This window comes from Ylistrum balloti, unplaced genomic scaffold (assembly GCF_031769215.1).
Source record: "Ylistrum balloti isolate Yb309-2 unplaced genomic scaffold, AGI_CSIRO_Ybal_v1 Utg370368, whole genome shotgun sequence".
NCBI lineage: Eukaryota > Metazoa > Mollusca > Bivalvia > Pectinida > Pectinidae > Ylistrum > Ylistrum balloti.
The window spans coordinates 586,398-604,168 of NW_026782259.1; the positions used below are offsets into that span (position 1 = coordinate 586,398).

The window sequence follows — 17,771 nt, forward strand, 5'->3', positions numbered from 1 at the left end:
ATGAACACATCTGAAGAAGCCTCATTTACTTACTGACTCATACTCAACAAGGTTTTCACATTGGATTTGTATTTCTTAACAACTTCTGTGCCAAAACATTCCAACATGGCTAATATAACCTGCACATCTCTCTTTTCTTCTCAAAAGAATTTACACGGCCTTTGACTACCCAAACCATGCAGGAAGGTTAATAATGTTCTCAGAGTGGATTGTTTCTAATATCTGTAACTTCACCTAGGCCACAATTTTACTTATAGAATTATGTGCCTCACAAGACACATCCTTCACATACACCTCCAAAAGCTTACCAATCCTCTCAATAACATACCAGTCCTAGCATAAAAACATCCCAATAACATAGTCCTAGATACTACATGTCAATATCAAAGCATACACTAGGACTAGGCCATGTATTTCGAAAACATGACAGGTAAAATTCAACAATACCCATGGAGGAAAGAAATTCATGATGTACATAGTTCAAATGAAAAATATTAGTACCAAATGACCTTCAGAGGAAATTCTGTTGATCTACATTCCAATGCTGACAAGTCGTTGACTATACTTGTCATCTCAGATAAACATTTTGACAAGCGTTTGACCAAGTTTTACAGATCCTTATGTCAGGACAGCACTATTTGTAGTGGTACAATGACCTACCTACCATGTATTTCTGTTTTACAGGTAAACAAACATGGAGGTCAATTTCTTTAGCCCTAACCAAGGTAAAAAGACAAGACTAAATGTCACCATTTCATCTAGTTTGATTTCAACATATTTTACTGTAACTAGTTATTAACTATACAAGGGAAGTAACTCTCAATTTTAACAATTAACAATTATCACCAATACAGATGTCATATCAATTTGAACATATAAATGATTTTAAACTTTAGTATGATGGAATAATGTTAAGTATTCAATTGGTAGAAAAACAAACTGCAAATTCAAGTTGTATTACAGACATATAATTTTTTCACCCATACCAATGTTGAAGAAATACAGAATATTGATTTAGGGTAGACAACCTTGAACTGTTGTGTATGCCACATATGTCCCATATGTCACTAAGAATCCCCAATCCCTACTTTTCCTCAGAACCCTCAATCCTTATTCTGTTCAGATAAACCCCTAGCAAGCCCAATGTCCCTATGAACCCCTACCCTAAATGTCCCTTAGGAACCCCTAGTCCCAATGACCCTAGCAACCCCTAGCCCCAATGATCATGGTACCCTTAGCCCAAATGTCTCTCGGAACCCCTAGCCCCACTGTCCCTAGAAACCCCTAGCCCCACTGTCCCTAGGAACCCCTAGCTCCACTGTCCCTAGAAACCCCTAGCCCCAATGTCCCTATGAACCCCTAGCCCCAATGTCCCTAAGAACCAATAACTCCTCTTCCGTACTGTAACTAGTCTTTATCAGTATAAGAATGCCCTGAATTCACTCACCCTTGTAGGCTAACACCTCTTATCTCAGACCCCCACCCCCAACATTTTGTAAATGTGTTCCTCCGTACTGTGGACACTACTCCATAAAAGTTTACAGAGCCTAGATAGCCATACTGCACCAACTGACCCTCAGGATGATGTATACTGCCTCCTAGCCCCAGGATGTTATATCAATTACAGTATACAATGTATAAATGTAGATTTACTACAATATCCCAATAAAGCACATAAACTCATTATCTTATATACCATATCTGTGTACTGTGCATGTCATATATCTGTACTTAATGACAAAAAAACAACACAGCCACAATTCCTACAAGGAGTTTCATCAGGACAGAAGTCCTTAATGGCAAAAGATCACAAGAAGCATTATAGGTATGTTGGGACCCAGGTACGAAGCGGTTCAGTCACCACCATAGGTAACCCGGTTTGATGATGGGAGATTCTGACCCGGGGCTCCTTAAGATGGAAGTCGTCGACATAACCTTTGATGTACAATCACTAGTCTCCATTCACACCTGTCTACCCAAGAACAGGTTGCATGCAGCAGTTGCAGCGTTACTTTTAATGGACCTCTCTATGGGCTTATAAGAAGTTGATTGGTGCATTTGGTCCTTCATCTTGCCCTCAGACAAGGTGATTGGTCGATTTACAGTCCCTTTATCTCTACAAAGGAAGAGGCATAGTGTGTGTACTAGGTATTTCCTAGGGACATAGGAGCGCCTACAAAGACTCCCCTGTATCTGTGTTTACACCTGACCGTAGTGATATGTGGCCGTTTGATCTGCCATGGTACGTCGGTGGCCACTTGATGTTCCTATCACCAACACTTTTGAGGAGGTGAGAATTTCCTCTTAAGTCAAGCACCCCACCTTCGCATCTACTTCAGCAATATTTCATAACAGATTTCGGAATTTCTCTTCTTATCCATATTTCATATCCAAAAACTGATATCAATCTAGAACTCACATCCAGGGAAATTAAAAAAGCAATATTTTATAACAGATCTCAGTATTTACCTGTTCACTTCTAACTGACAAAACAAACCAGATATCTGTAGATTTTATAATCCAGCTTTCCAGAGGGTTTCTTACCCAGAAACAACCTGTGATAACAATAACTGTATGAAAGCCACATACCACTCAGAGGATCTTTTCAGACAATGATTCTAAAGACTAATTTCTCCGTAAGAAGTATTAGGTAAAGCTGTAGTAGAGACAAGAGCAACCTTGAGATGTATTATCCCCAATAAGTACTTCTTAGGCATACAATATGTCTTCAATTCTATACCACAAGCTAGATGAAGCCAAAGGTCCTGGATAAAGCCCTGTCCATCCCATAATTTATCTGGTTTACAAGACAATGGAAGTGACAAGCTTAGGAATGCTCTTATATATGATACAAAGAAACAAGAATTCCTACTTTATATAACTCAGCTATGTGTAGGCAGACAGCTGATCTGGGAACAGAATCCTACTGTCCTAAACAAGGTATTTGTAGGCAGGTAGCTATAGGAACATAGTCCAATCGCACTGTCCTAACCCAGTCGTAAGTAGGCAGACAGCTATCTAAGACTACAGTGCAATCCTACTGTAATTACCAACCTACAATGTCTGAGTAGATAGAAAGCTCATCTAGGACCATATTCCAATCTTACTGTCCCAACCCAACTATAAGTAGGCAGGCAGATAATCTGGAACACTGCAGTCTAATCATACTGTCCTAGTCCAGCTATAAGTAGGCAGGCAGATTACCTGGAACACTGCAGTCTAACCATACTGTCCTAGTCCAGCTATAAGTAGGGAGGCAGATTATCTGGAACACTGCAATCTAATCATACTGTCCTAGTCCAGCTATAAGTAGGCAGGCAGATTACCTGGAACACTGCAGTCTAATCATACTGTCCTAGTCCAGCTATAAGTAGGCAGGCAGATAATCTGGAACACTGCAGTCTAATCATACTGTCCTAGTCCAGCTATAAGTAGGCAGGCAGATTATCTGGAACACTGCAGTCTAATCATACTGTCCTAGTCCAGCTATAAGTAGGCAGGCAGATAATCTGGAACACTGCAGTCTAATCATACTGTCCTAGTCCAGCTATAAGTAGGCAGGCAGATAACCTGGAACACTGCAGTCTAATCATACTGTCCTAGTCCAGCTATAAGTAGGCAGGCAGATTACCTGGAACACTGCAGTCTAATCATACTGTCCTAGTCCAGCTATAAGTAGGCAGGCAGATTACCTGGAACACTGCAGTCTAATCATACTGTCCTAGTCCAGCTATAAGTAGGCAGGCAGATTATCTGGAACACTGCAGTCTAATCATACTGTCCTAGTCCAGCTATAAGTTGGTAGAAGATAGCTGAATTAGTAATTTAACAGCACCATTGTTCCAAAAACTTAACAGAATTCTTAGTTTGGAACTCTTCTGGAAAGGAGGTAGATATATATTACAAAATCCAGCATATATCCTTAAGCAAAAATTTAACCAGATACTGATGGACAGCTGTCTAATGTTGTCTGATTGAAAGAAGGAAATCCTTAAAAACACAGGCTTTGTTTTAATGCTACAAAAAGAAGTTGACACAGATAAGAACATAAAACAACATTAAATATAATGTGTAGCCACACCGTTAACAAAGACCATTAATACAATCAAGTGTCCCACGATGAGCATGATATTATCTTTGAAGAAAAAATATTTCAAACAGAAATTTCATTTTAAAGTCATGAAGTAAGAATATTGATTTTTTTCTGATGAGTGTTTATAAAACAAAACAGCTTCACATCATCAAAGACAAATGACATAGATCTACTTACTCATCATGTTCTTAAATTATCATTTCAACCGTTTTTTTCCTCAGAATTACTTTCACTCCAGCACTGATAACAATTCACCAGGAAACACTGCAGCCTGATCAAACTTCAATAAAGACATCCACAGATGTATTATTAATATTCTGAGTATGTGGGAAGTTAAGTTGTGATATTACTTGCTAACTAGTTATTAAAACATCCATACACCTGTCACATCAGACAGAAAGATGACACCGAGACTCTCTTTCATCTTCTGATGGAGGGAAGGAGATTCTGTAGGGCCTTAAATTACACTATGTTATGAGATATAAAGGAACTTGACCCCGAAAAACACATAACACCACCACAAACATTTATAACGATAATGTTGGGAAAGTGTTTAAAATTTGACCCAAAAAAGAATAACCAGACTATATCGCTACACTCATAAAGATATTCTACAAACATGGACTGATTTTTTTCTAGGTTTTATGACCATGATTGACAATTCACCACGAACAAAAGCTACCTTGTATTAACGATACAAAATAAGGAAATCAAGATTTCTACAGACGATCAACAACTTCAATAAAGCTTTAAACAAACATCCAACATACAATTACTTTTATAAAACATCTTACTTACACTTTCAGTTTCCATATCACTTCCTTAAAAACATTTACTTCTCCTGCATGTCATGCGGGCTGTTCCATTATTTACACAAACTTCTTAATGAGTAAAACTCCATGTAAATATAAGTACAACATACATTCAGCACGATGTTTAGCACATAGCACAGATAACTTCCATTTCAAGTGTCTAATCGGTACCTCCTGTATAGACCCTCAAGTTTCGGGTGACCACTTCCTTTAAGATAGTTCAAGTATGCTGTGACATTGGAAGCTCGATGGGCTAATCAACTTGATACTGTTGGTGGAAAAAAAGGGACTTTCAGTGATGCCCTTGCTGTCATTTAAACAAGGTCCGAGGCCCTTCAATCAGCGATGATGGATTAGGTTGTGAGTGTAAGGTGCAATCTTACATTTGGTGGATTACACAATTTTACAGTAGTGAAGAGAACACTGGGGTATTGGTTTACACAGGTAAACACAGGATACAAATCTACCAGTAAGGCATACAGTAAATGTCCTCTCACAAATGATAGGAAAATTAATGTTTCATAATTGCGAAATATGTCCATTCTATTAAAAAATAATGCACAAAAAATAAAACAAACTCTCTGCAGCTCTTAAATAACTATTTCTTTTATTTTTGTTTTCTTTATGTAATCCATGGACCCAGATGAATGGTCAAGACAGCAACCCATAACAGCCTTCAAAACAACTGAATATTTACTGTAGTAATCACACTTGCTGTGGATCGAAACTTAGTCTAGTGTAGTAACATGCATCCTAAGGTTTAACATTCAAACATTCACTAACATCTTCCAATTTAAATCCTAACAATGTCCACACGGCCAGGTAATTAAAACGAGCAGCAGACAGGTGTGAATCATGACTGTCAGTCAGTCCCTAAGGTGTCAAGTTTGATATGCCAGGTCCAGTCTCAGTTATTTGCATTTCTTTGTGAGATAGGATGGGTTCTGGACATAAAATCTGACCTCTTCAAAGGCGGTATGGTCAGTTGCTCTCCCGACAGGAAAAGCGCTAAAATGATGGCCACATAAACCTCACTTTAAGGAAGTATTTTCAGGTGTGGCAGTCATTAAGTCAAAAGATACCAATCTTTACAGTACAAACACTGACTGGTGTTTAGCAATAGCCTATATGATAGGTATTTGTAATGTTTAAAAGTTTCCACAACCTTTGAGAGGAAAATATGTGGTACATACTTTTTAGAAAAACCATAATGCTTGTTGTATCAGTAAAATAGAAAACAAAAGAAAATGCTTTCACCATTCTTGAAAAATATTAATGCTACAAATATGATGATATTCCAAGGTGTTTACAATGATAACGTACCTATCCTTAATGATTCTATAAATAAGGAAAATTTACAATACATGCAAAAAAATGATTGGTATGATTGTAAATGCCAGGTCTTTCATGAAAATATGAGACATCAGTCAGATATAGAAATCGCCACACTCCTATATACAGTAACAAGAGCTTCTTTATATAATAGAATAAGAAAACACAGAGCAAGACCAGGGTTTGAACCTGAACTCCAGACAGATGCTCTACGTATGATTAACCCAGTTCCAAAACAATCCTCCCGTTTGATAAGTCTTACTTGCTAAGACAGACCTATTGACAGCCCAGGTTCAGGTAGCCTTTTGTCAAACATTCACTTTTTTAAAACAATTTTTGGTCACGAGCACCAACAAGTGTAGAAAAATGTACGGCCAGACAGGAATTTGAACCTGGACTCTCCGAATCTAGACAGATGTTCTAACAACTGAGCTACATAGTTGTCAATGATTAACGCAGTTCAGTTCTGCTACACCTATGTCCAATCACTGAATACAACTTATCATTAGTAATAACAATATATAATATTATTGAAATCCAAGGTAAACAGGAAGATGCAAAGCGTGGCATTATCTTCTGCACCCAACTGTTGCTATAAAACCCAAATATGATATATATACTGGTATAACAATTTGTGATGTCACTCAATTATGTACCACTATTATCACCTGAAGATCTTACACAGTGAAAGCACTAGTACAAAATGTAACATCTTCTTTTGTCAATTATCAATTAAATTTACTTGCATTTTCTAAACATCAACATTATATATTTGAACAGAGCTGGGTTTTGTCCATGAACAAATTTATGAAACACTCTATAACCTATGGAGTAATACAAGAACTCAAAAGAAATTGAAAAATTCAATGTCCTCGATAAGAAAAGGTAGATGTAGCCTAGAAAGAGAAGTTAACAATAAGTTTGTGTTTTTTGACTAGAAGAATGTGACAGCTAGCCTTTTTAATGTGTACATATTATGTACCTGCTCATAAAGTTGGATAATTATTACCTTACAAGAAAATGTTAACACTTTTCAATTTTACATTTCTCTATTTGATGTAGATATTAATATCATCCTGATATATATAAGCTGTTTCCTACAATATATACACATCATTGTCCTCAGTTCTATCAGTAGAGTATGAGATTAGTAAACAACACGTCCCTGGTGAAGGAGACCATCCTGCTCTGTTTGCTCTCTTGCCTCATGATTGTGGAAACTTAATAAAGGATTAAATACGTACAACAATGGTTAAAAATAAACATTCTATACATCTTCAAATTTTATCCAACACCAACAAGGTCGTTAGCACTGATTAAAGATATTTTCCTGTGTCATTAGTTCATACACCTGTATTTAAGTGGGTACAAATGATGGTCAAGATGGCTGATGGGGTTTGGGAGATCATCAGGTAAGATGTAAGTTACCACTTATAAGTACAGACATCAAGTACACAAAGGTCTACCTTAGCTGTAGATAGTGCTGTTTACCTGGCTCCCCGTTTACCTGTATTGTCCAGCTTGAACACCTGTATTGTCCAGCGAGAACACCTGTATCTGTCCTGTGCATATACTTGACCAAATACGTTTGATCTCATTATCACCATGGAGATAACTATCCTACCAATACACTGTAATAATTTCATTAATGTTGTACAAATATTAGCACTTTCAAATATCTTTAAACAAGAGGTAGGTAGAAAGCTTCAGGTCGACACCTGATCCAAACTGTCAAACAAGACTTAAGTACATAATCGTACAATTAATCAATACCAGGTAAATACAGGTAGTAAAACGGTCAACCTTTGTTTACATCTCCATCAATTACATCATTATAGTCAAAACTTTCTCCAAATGGAAGAAGAATGTAAAGTACAGTGTTCAACTGTAAGAGGGTTAATGCGAGTATACACAACACATAAATCTACTTCATATCATATGTAATATAAGGACGAAGGTTTACCCAGTGTGTATATAGTCTTTATTATCATTACACAACCAAGCTGCCATTGTTTGTCAATGAAATGCCCCCTCCCACATCTTCTTCATCAAAATAATGTGTTTATTTATCATATAAGTAATGATCTTTGTCCTCTCAGGGTCAAGTTATATTTCAACACATGACTCCCCAACTAAAGCACCTGTTCTAAGAAACAATGCTGTATTTATTTACAAATGGGCAACATGAAATGAAGCACAAATTTTAAGTTTTTGAGCTTTGTTTAATCTTGTGTACACTTATTTCTAATGGAGCATCATGATAGCTGGAATATTGACCTATTTACTTCTACAAACATCAAATTTTGTTTCTGTACTTAACTCCATGAAGAGGACACTTTTTAATTATTTCCGTGGCTACAATGGTGTGCCCATGTATGAAATATAACTAAAGTGAGCCTACATACACACTTGATAGCGCCTGTATACAGACCAGCCCGATATCAATCGCTCAGTCACAGGCAAAACTAGGGGTATTTAAGAGTGCTGTTGTCGCATAGAAAGACCACGCTAATATACACAAAACATCAAAGAGATAACTCGTAAGAAATCATACACTCGTTATTAAGTAACGTATGAAGCAATAAACCTGAAACAAGTTATTTTTTGTGGCATGTTAGTCTTTGTTGTGTGTACATATATCCACAATAGTCAGACATATCTACCAGACACACCAACAATGTTATGCAATGGTCTCCCACATCCAAACAGTTTTTCTCGGGGTTCGCCGAGTAACCCAATGCCTTATGTCTATAGGAAACTCTGTCAGGAATTCAAGGTTTTTTATACAATGGGCAAATAATCTGATAAGTTCACAGTGATCAGAGGAAGACAACCCAAGCATTGGCTTTGTCTGCTAAAGACCAAGTCAAAACATCAAAGCGACACGGATCAGATCAGTGTCTGAACATGGCTGACTTTGAGGACTAAATGTCAATTCACATCAACGGCATTGAAATCTACATACCCAGTGCATGGCCTGGTGACAGGCAAATATTGCTTTGATGCTTGCAGGCAGGCATAGTTGCTAAATAAGTATGTAACCAACTCATAGATATTGCCTTAATAAAATGTAATTAAATTCTTAATTAAATTTTTTTGTTTCATTGTGAAAATTGAATATTTGTTTTAAAATGATGATCATTGGAGTTAGAAACTTTGTCTATGTCTGTACCATCTGGATCCATATCTTCACTAATTTTGATTTGACAAATATGGAATCCTATGCATTTATAGATAAATTTGATGAATTTATGCCACAGAATTTCAAATATAAACTATTCTTTTGTTTCGTGTTAACCGAACATTTATCGATTATTTCAAGGTATAAACTTAAGCTGTAAAGTGTTATATTGCCACAATTTCCTTGTTTCTGTTTTGTAATTGGTAATAAACTGGAGCTAGCTTGTTAGATCCTGGTGTGTGTTAGAAGCCTACCTGAGAAGGTGTCTTTTAACTCAATAGAAGGGTGTGTCTTGTACCGCTTTATACCATCGTAATGAAAGGCAATGCGTGGTGAATGTTTGTGAAAATCGTTTGATTGCTGCAGAGATGGGATGGTTAAGACATGGACAGGGTAAACACAGGTTTTCATCTAATGATTCCACTACAGTTAGCACCACAGCTTGAACTGTACACTAAACAAGAAAAGGAAACATCCCTCTATTGAATCAAAGTTTAATTAAAGACACGATGATATAGCCATTCTGCTTCTTATACAACAGACAGGAGGAAGAAATGTGATATTGTGGTGTCTATGGAGGACGGAGATGGGGGAGAGTGTGACAAGAGATAGACAATACCGTGTGATGTAGGGAGCTGGGAGATAATTGGACGGGAAAGCTGGTTCCCGCTGGAGTATTCTGTATTTAAAGGTTCTAAACCAAATCCAGAAATTTGAATTAGAGGTATCACTCACAAAATAAATCATTGTCTATAAGTGCATTTATTTATTTTCTTTATTTAGAAACCTACAGTCCCAGTATCCAATATTGAAGAATCATCATGATTTTGTTAGATAGATAACCTTATGATCTTACCGGTAATAGTTACCATAACAACGGTGTCACAACCAACACTAAACTACCAATTCTATCCACAAACTGGGACAGAGCATGTGGCGTGGAATTCAACAACACCAACAATAACTTGTGAATTCTGTGCGGCTATCTTGACAAGAATCATTCATTTTCCTGTTCCAATGCAATAATATCCTTCAATAAAATGCCGGAGTACATGTTTTCTTGTCCTTATCTAGGCCATTGTTGTCTTATCTGCTGCCAAGAGTTTTGATGGTTATTGGTGTATCGTTGGGTAAACTCGACATTCCCGGAGAACCCGGTCTTCCCATAACCACTTGTCTTGTACCATATCTCTCATTCCATCTGTTACAGAGGCTCAGTATATCTTCACTTCTGACATCATCAGTAACAATTTTCTTACCCTACAGAGCAGGAGAGTTCTGATAATTGATGATAACAAAGTCAAAGACACAAAGTTTTTGTCTCAATTAGTTCTACTACTGAAATAATCAAATGAATTTCTTTACTAAATGTTTCTTTCTACTTTAAAGCAGTTTGACAGATGTAATAATATTGATTTTGTTGGGATCTGCCCTTTACTTTTAAACTAGCTACCATAATTGTTGAATACTGCCTAATTTAGAAGGTTTAAACAATCTCCATCAATCGTAAAGCTCAACATCATTTTCAGATGAGGTCATCAACTACATCTGTACTTAGATTAATCTGTAATTAGCAGACATTTACAGTGCTTTCATCCTGTTTATCAAATGAAAATTGTTGAAATGTATAAATTAATTAAATTCTAGTATTTTCATTTGTATCTAGATTCACAAGTATCATGAAAGTTGATTGAGTCAATATAGAAAAAACCCTGAAATCATTATACAGAGAATAATGTAGAAGAAAAGATCTGAAATCTGGACATGAAACGATTAATTACTTGTACATTTTATTGAAATGTACTAAAAAAGACATGGCATGATAAACACAAGTCTGAAATTCTATATAACATCATACACATGTACAAACATGATTAGTTTTATTAATTTTTCCCATTTTGTGATAGAATTCCTGATGGACGAGTGTTAAAATTCCCATCATACTTAAGATGTAACACAAATCGTACCCCTCCGTGCCCATACCAGCGACATTATCCTTAATCTCACTGTTTTGTATGTATATTCTCCATTTGTTAATTCTATATAATTTTTAGGAGATGAAAATGATGACTTTAAAAAGACCATTTCAATTTTATCTTATTATCATGTCTGTTCTTGTTAATGTCCTCTTTGATTTCACGTATCACACGTGTCATCTTCTAAGGAAATCATTTTACCTGATCTTGGCGTCAGATATATAATTTTCAGTTCGCTTACTTTGCGCTACACTATCCTGAACATTTTCACATGTCGAAACTGGTGATGATGATGAGCATAGATAAATACAACTTACTGAAAATTGTTACCTTAATTGTGAAAATTATATTGTTTGAAAAATGCTTCAAACTATCGACAATCTCTACATATATGTACCCAGCATACCAACGTGTTTCATCTCTTGTTAAATCTTACATCTAAACGACTTATGCAAATATACTACATTAAAAAAAACTACTGTGAATGTGAACATTTTTACAAACAACACTCATATCGTGACATCACAACAATGAAAGAAACAGTTCTATTTCTGTCCTCCCTAGTATCACATTCACCTTCCCAAGAATGCAAGTCGTTTGCACACAAGTTCTATTCATAAGTGAAATTTCACATCATGATATCTGAATCTCTGGTTGGCCATGTGTGAAAACTTTCCTTTTCATGTCAATGGTGTTGTTAATCGTCAGGGCTTTTTTTTTCATCAAAACTAACATTTTCTTTCATTGGGTCTGAGTGTGGCATACATTTGTACATGGCTCTATGTTGATACCACCCCAGCTGTGTACGAGACATGATTAAAGGTTTTCTGCCTTATAATTTACTTCAGTATAAATAAAGAGTACACACATAAATTACATGGTAAAAATTATAATTCAAACAACTTTAAACCAACACATTGCATGTTTTTGAACACTAAATCTCTCTCACACTGCACCTTGCTATGAATAGGTCGCATAAAATCCGGTGCAGGGGATATCTATCATTTGTCATTTTCATCATAAAATTCTTTAATCTATGTTTCTTTTATAGAAAATTTATAGACTCTGTAATTATCACTGTAAATATGGTATGTTTGTAGGTCCCAGGACATGTCACAGGTAAATATGGTATGTTTGTAGGCCCAGGACTTGTCACTGGTAAATATGGTATGTTTGTAGGCCCAGGACTTGTCACTGGTAAATATGGTATGTTTGTAGGCCCAGGACTTGTTACAGGTAAATATGGTATGTTTGTAGGTCCCAGGACTTGTCACAGGTAAACATGGTATGTTTGTTGGCCCAGGACTTGTCACTGGTAAATATGGTATGTTTGTAGGCCCAGGACTTGTCACTGGTAAATATGGTATGTTTGTAGGTCCCAGGACTTGTCACAGGTAAACATGGTATGTTTGTTGGCCCAGGACTTGTCACTGGTAAATATGGTATGTTTGTAGGCCCAGGACTTGTCACTGGTAAATATGGCATGTTTGTAGGCCCAGGACTTGTCACTGGTAAATATGGTATGTTTGTAGGCCCAGGACTTGTCACTGGTAAATATGGCATGTTTGTAGGCCCAGGACTTGTCACTGGTAAATATGGTATGTTTGTAGGCCCAGGACTTGTCACTGGTAAATATGGCATGTTTGTAGGCCCAGGACTTGTCACTGGTAAATATGGTATGTTTGTAGGCCCAGGACTTGTCACTGGTAAATATGGCATGTTTGTAGGCCCAGGACTTGTCACTGGTAAATATGGTATGTTTGTAGGCCCAGGACTTGTCACTGGTAAATGTAGTAAGTCTGTAGGACCCTGGGCTTAATGGTAGGAAATAACTGGTAAATTCAGGCTTACAGAGCTCAAGTGGAAATCCTTTTTTAAATATCTGTAACCAGATATATGTGGAACTAATTACATAGTTGATCAACAGCCACAACTATTTGAATTTTAACCATTTAAAAAGATGCCCCACTTAGGAACCTCTTGCCTTCATAGACATCAATAAAACACTAAAAGCTTATAGTCGTACAAGCAAGACATTCTATCCTGCCTTCAATGAAGAACCTCAGGATGTCTTAATCTAAGGCAAACCTTTTATATTGAAGAATCTGAAAGAGTATAAGGTCTATCTGAAGAACGAGAACTTGACACAAGTATCAAAATTTAGTGTTAAACTAATACATAAAGGGTTACAAGAAGAGTGAAAAATTCTACTCAGAAACAAACACTGTAATGATCCGGGTTCTCCAGGATTTATGTGTGAGTAAAACATGTTCATAATGATGATATGGAGAAATTCTGTCAATATTTACTGCATCAAGATATTCAAATATTAATATCTAGCTTTGATTTTTCTTTCGATTTGCTCATAATTTACTCCAAATCTATCTTTTCTTTATCCCTTTGATACTTAGAGTTTATATTTGAAGTCTGACATTAAAACCTTTCATGAGACAGAAGCTTGTCCATAATTAGACGAGTTTGGCGTGACTGCAGATCAATGTCTAAACCAATGAAAACTGACCAATCACCTAGGATGTCACAAAACCACGATGGCCGATAATCCCTCATCACATCTCACTGATCCTTGGACATCAAACATCACAACGATCAGGCCAAAGACCAACATGAATCAGAAAGGCAATCCGCTCAACCAGAATTACCCACTTACAAATCTCCATATATAGAGACTACTTCCTAAGCTTTATCAGGAAGTTATCAGGATAAGTTGTCTACAACGGCCATCGGGAAAATCACTTGGAGCTCTCGCTAGCTTAGAACCTATCAGCATGGCTTATGACCAGATTGGTCAGTCTATGTGGGTAATCAAAGTACTGCTGACCAGTAATTTTTTAAAAGCTAGACAGACCATTAGGATAAAACACCATAAAATATTTCCTGTTTGCATGTAATCTTGACTAACTGCTGGAGCGTATCAAGTCTATTGTCCTTGTTCGGCTTGAAAATTGACACTTTATTCTGGTCTATGGAATAGAAACAGTATGATAATTGTCGATCTCATACACTTTAAATGAGATGCCATTAAATGGAAAAAAAAAGTATTTTTTTCACTGAATGCAAACAGCTTGCTGATAATGAAGGCATTTCCCATTAATTCTCTGACTGACATCAAAACCAGGATCTGTCATTTTGTCATTAACATATCACACATATTCTCAATAAATCATCCATGATAATCAAGAGTATTGAAGACCGTGAAATATCGTCATGGTTGCAGTCCTTTATTCAGAAGAGTACAATGAAATATCAACAGCATCAAAGCCGTATCTCTCCCAGGAAACTTTCATTTAAATATCAGTAAACGACAGAAAGTAAAGAACTTAAAACATTAGACAACAGTGACTATCAAACTGGATTTACCAGCCTCCTTCTGATCTTCATAACATATTGAAATAATACTGAACTGTATTTAAATCAGATTAAGCGGTTCATGTCAGCTTCCTTACAACCACAAACTGACCCTGGTAAAGGGATCAAACCACACACAACCGGATCAAACCTGATCTACGGACTAAACTATCACTAAACGATGGAGTTCCTATGTAGCCTGATATAATATCATAACATCATGATAAGGAAGACTACCTATATATAGTATCTACTGTTACAACTCTAAACATCACTAATACAGAAGAATATGTAATTGTATCACAGCTATCTATATATAGTATCTGTTGTTACAACTCTATACATCACTAATACAGAAGAATATGTAATTGTATCACAGCTATCTATATATAGTATCTGTTGTTACAACTCTATACATCACTAATACAGAAGAATATATAATTGTATCACAGCTATCTATATATAGTATCTGTTGTTACAACTCTATACATCACTAATACAGAAGAATATATAATTGTATCACAGCTATCTATATAGTATCTGTTGTTACAACTCTATACATCACTAATACAGAAGAATATATAATTGTATCACAGCTATCTATATATAGTATCTGTTGTTACAACTCTATACATCACTAATACAGAAGAATATATAATTGTATCACAGCTATCTATATATAGTATCTGTTGTTACAACTCTATACATCACTAATACAGAAGAATATATAATTGTATCACAGCTATCTATATATAGTATCTGTTGTTACAACTCTATACATCACTAATACAGAAGAATATATAATTGTATCACAGCTATCTATATATATAGTATCTGTTGTTACAACTCTATACATCACTAATACAGAAGAATATATAATATATAGTATCTGTTGTTACAACTCTATACATCACTAATACAGAAGAATATATAATTGTATCACAGCTATCTATATATAGTATCTGTTGTTACAACTCTATACATCACTAATACAGAAGAATATATAATTGTATCACAGCTACAAGTATCTGTTGTTACAACTCTATACATCACTAATACAGAAGAATATATAATTGTATCACAGCTATCTATATATAGTATCTGTTGTTACAACTCTATACATCACTAATACAGAAGAATATATAATTGTATCACAGCTATCTATATATAGTATCTGTTGTTACAACTCTATACATCACTAATACAGAAGAATATATAATTGTATCACAGCTATCTATATATAGTATCCGTTGTTACAACTCTATACATCACTAATACAGAAGAATATATAATTGTATCACAGCTATCTATATATAGTATCTGTTGTTACAACTCTATACATCACTAATACAGAAGAATATATAATTGTATCACAGCTATCTATATATAGTATCTGTTGTTACAACTCTATACATCACTAATACAGAAGAATATGTAATTGTATCACAGCTAACTATATATAGTATCTGTTGTTACAACTCTATACATCACTAATACAGAAGAATATATAATTGTATCACAGCTAGCTATCTATATATAGTATCTGTTGTTACAACTCTATACATCACTAATACAGAAGAATATGTAATTGTATCACAGCTATCTATATATAGTATCTGTTGTTACAACTCTATACATCACTAATACAGAAGAATATATAATTGTATCACAGCTATCTATATATAGTATCTGTTGTTACAACTCTATACATCACTAATACAGAAGAATATATAATTGTATCACAGCTATCTAATATATATAGTTACAACTCTATACATCACTAATCTGTTGTTATCTGTTGTTACAACTCTATACATCACTAATACAGAAGAATATATAATTGTATCACAGCTATCTATATATAGTATCTGTTGTTACAACTCTATACATCACTAATACAGAAGAATATATAATTGTATCACAGCTATCTATATATAGTATCTGTTGTTACAACTCTATACATCACTAATACAGAAGAATATATAATTGTATCACAGCTATCACTATATATAGTATCTGTTGTTACAACAGAAGAATATATATATATAGTACATCTATACATCACTAATACAGAAGAATATATAATTGTATCACAGCTATCTATATATAGTATCTGTTGTTACAACTCTATACATCACTAATACAGAAGAATATATAATTGTATCACAGCTATCTATATATAGTATCTGTTGTTACAACTCTATACATCACTAATACAGAAGAATATATAATTGTATCACAGCTATCTATATATAGTATCTGTTGTTACAACTCTATACATCACTAATACAGAAGAATATGTAATTGTATCACCGCTACCTATATATAGTATCTGTTGTTACAACTCTATACATCACTAATACAGAAGAATATATAATTGTATCACAGCTACCTATATATAGTATCTGTTGTTACAACTCTATACATCACTAATACAGAAGAATATATAATTGTATCACAGCTATCTATATATATATAGTATCTGTTGTTACAACTCTATACATCACTAATACAGAAGAATATATAATTGTATCACAGCTATCTATATATAGTATCTGTTGTTACAACTCTATACATCACTAATACAGAAGAATATATAATTGTATCACCGCTATCTATATATAGTATCTGTTGTTACAACTCTATACATCACTAATACAGAAGAATATATAATTGTATCACAGCTATCTATATATAGTATCTGTTGTTACAACTCTATACATCACTAATACAGAAGAATATGTAATTGTATCACCGCTACCTATATATAGTATCTGTTGTTACAACTCTATACATCACTAATACAGAAGAATATGTAATTGTATCACAGCTATCTATATATAGTATCTGTTGTTACAACTCTATACATCACTAATACAGAAGAATATATAATTGTATCACAGGCTCTATATATATATCTGTTGTTACAACTCTATACATCACTAATACAGAAGAATATATAATTGTATCACAGCTATCTATATATAGTATCTGTTGTTACAACTCTATAC

General features: G+C 35.0%; 1 protein-coding gene across 2 annotated transcripts in view; it reads right to left on the bottom strand.

Annotated features, from left to right (window-relative positions):
• LOC132553964 (protein naked cuticle homolog 2-like) overlaps window positions 1-17,771 on the bottom strand; it is an 89,803-nt gene that overhangs the window by 42,537 nt on the left and 29,495 nt on the right. The window contains exon 1 of one of the 2 annotated variants that reach the window (XM_060218265.1): window positions 4,892-4,896. The exons of the other annotated variant lie outside the window; for it this stretch is intronic. The gene's annotated coding sequence lies outside the window, so the exon portion shown is untranslated. Of the gene's footprint in view, window positions 1-4,891; window positions 4,897-17,771 lie in introns of those variants that run through there. 2 annotated transcript variants of the gene reach the window in all.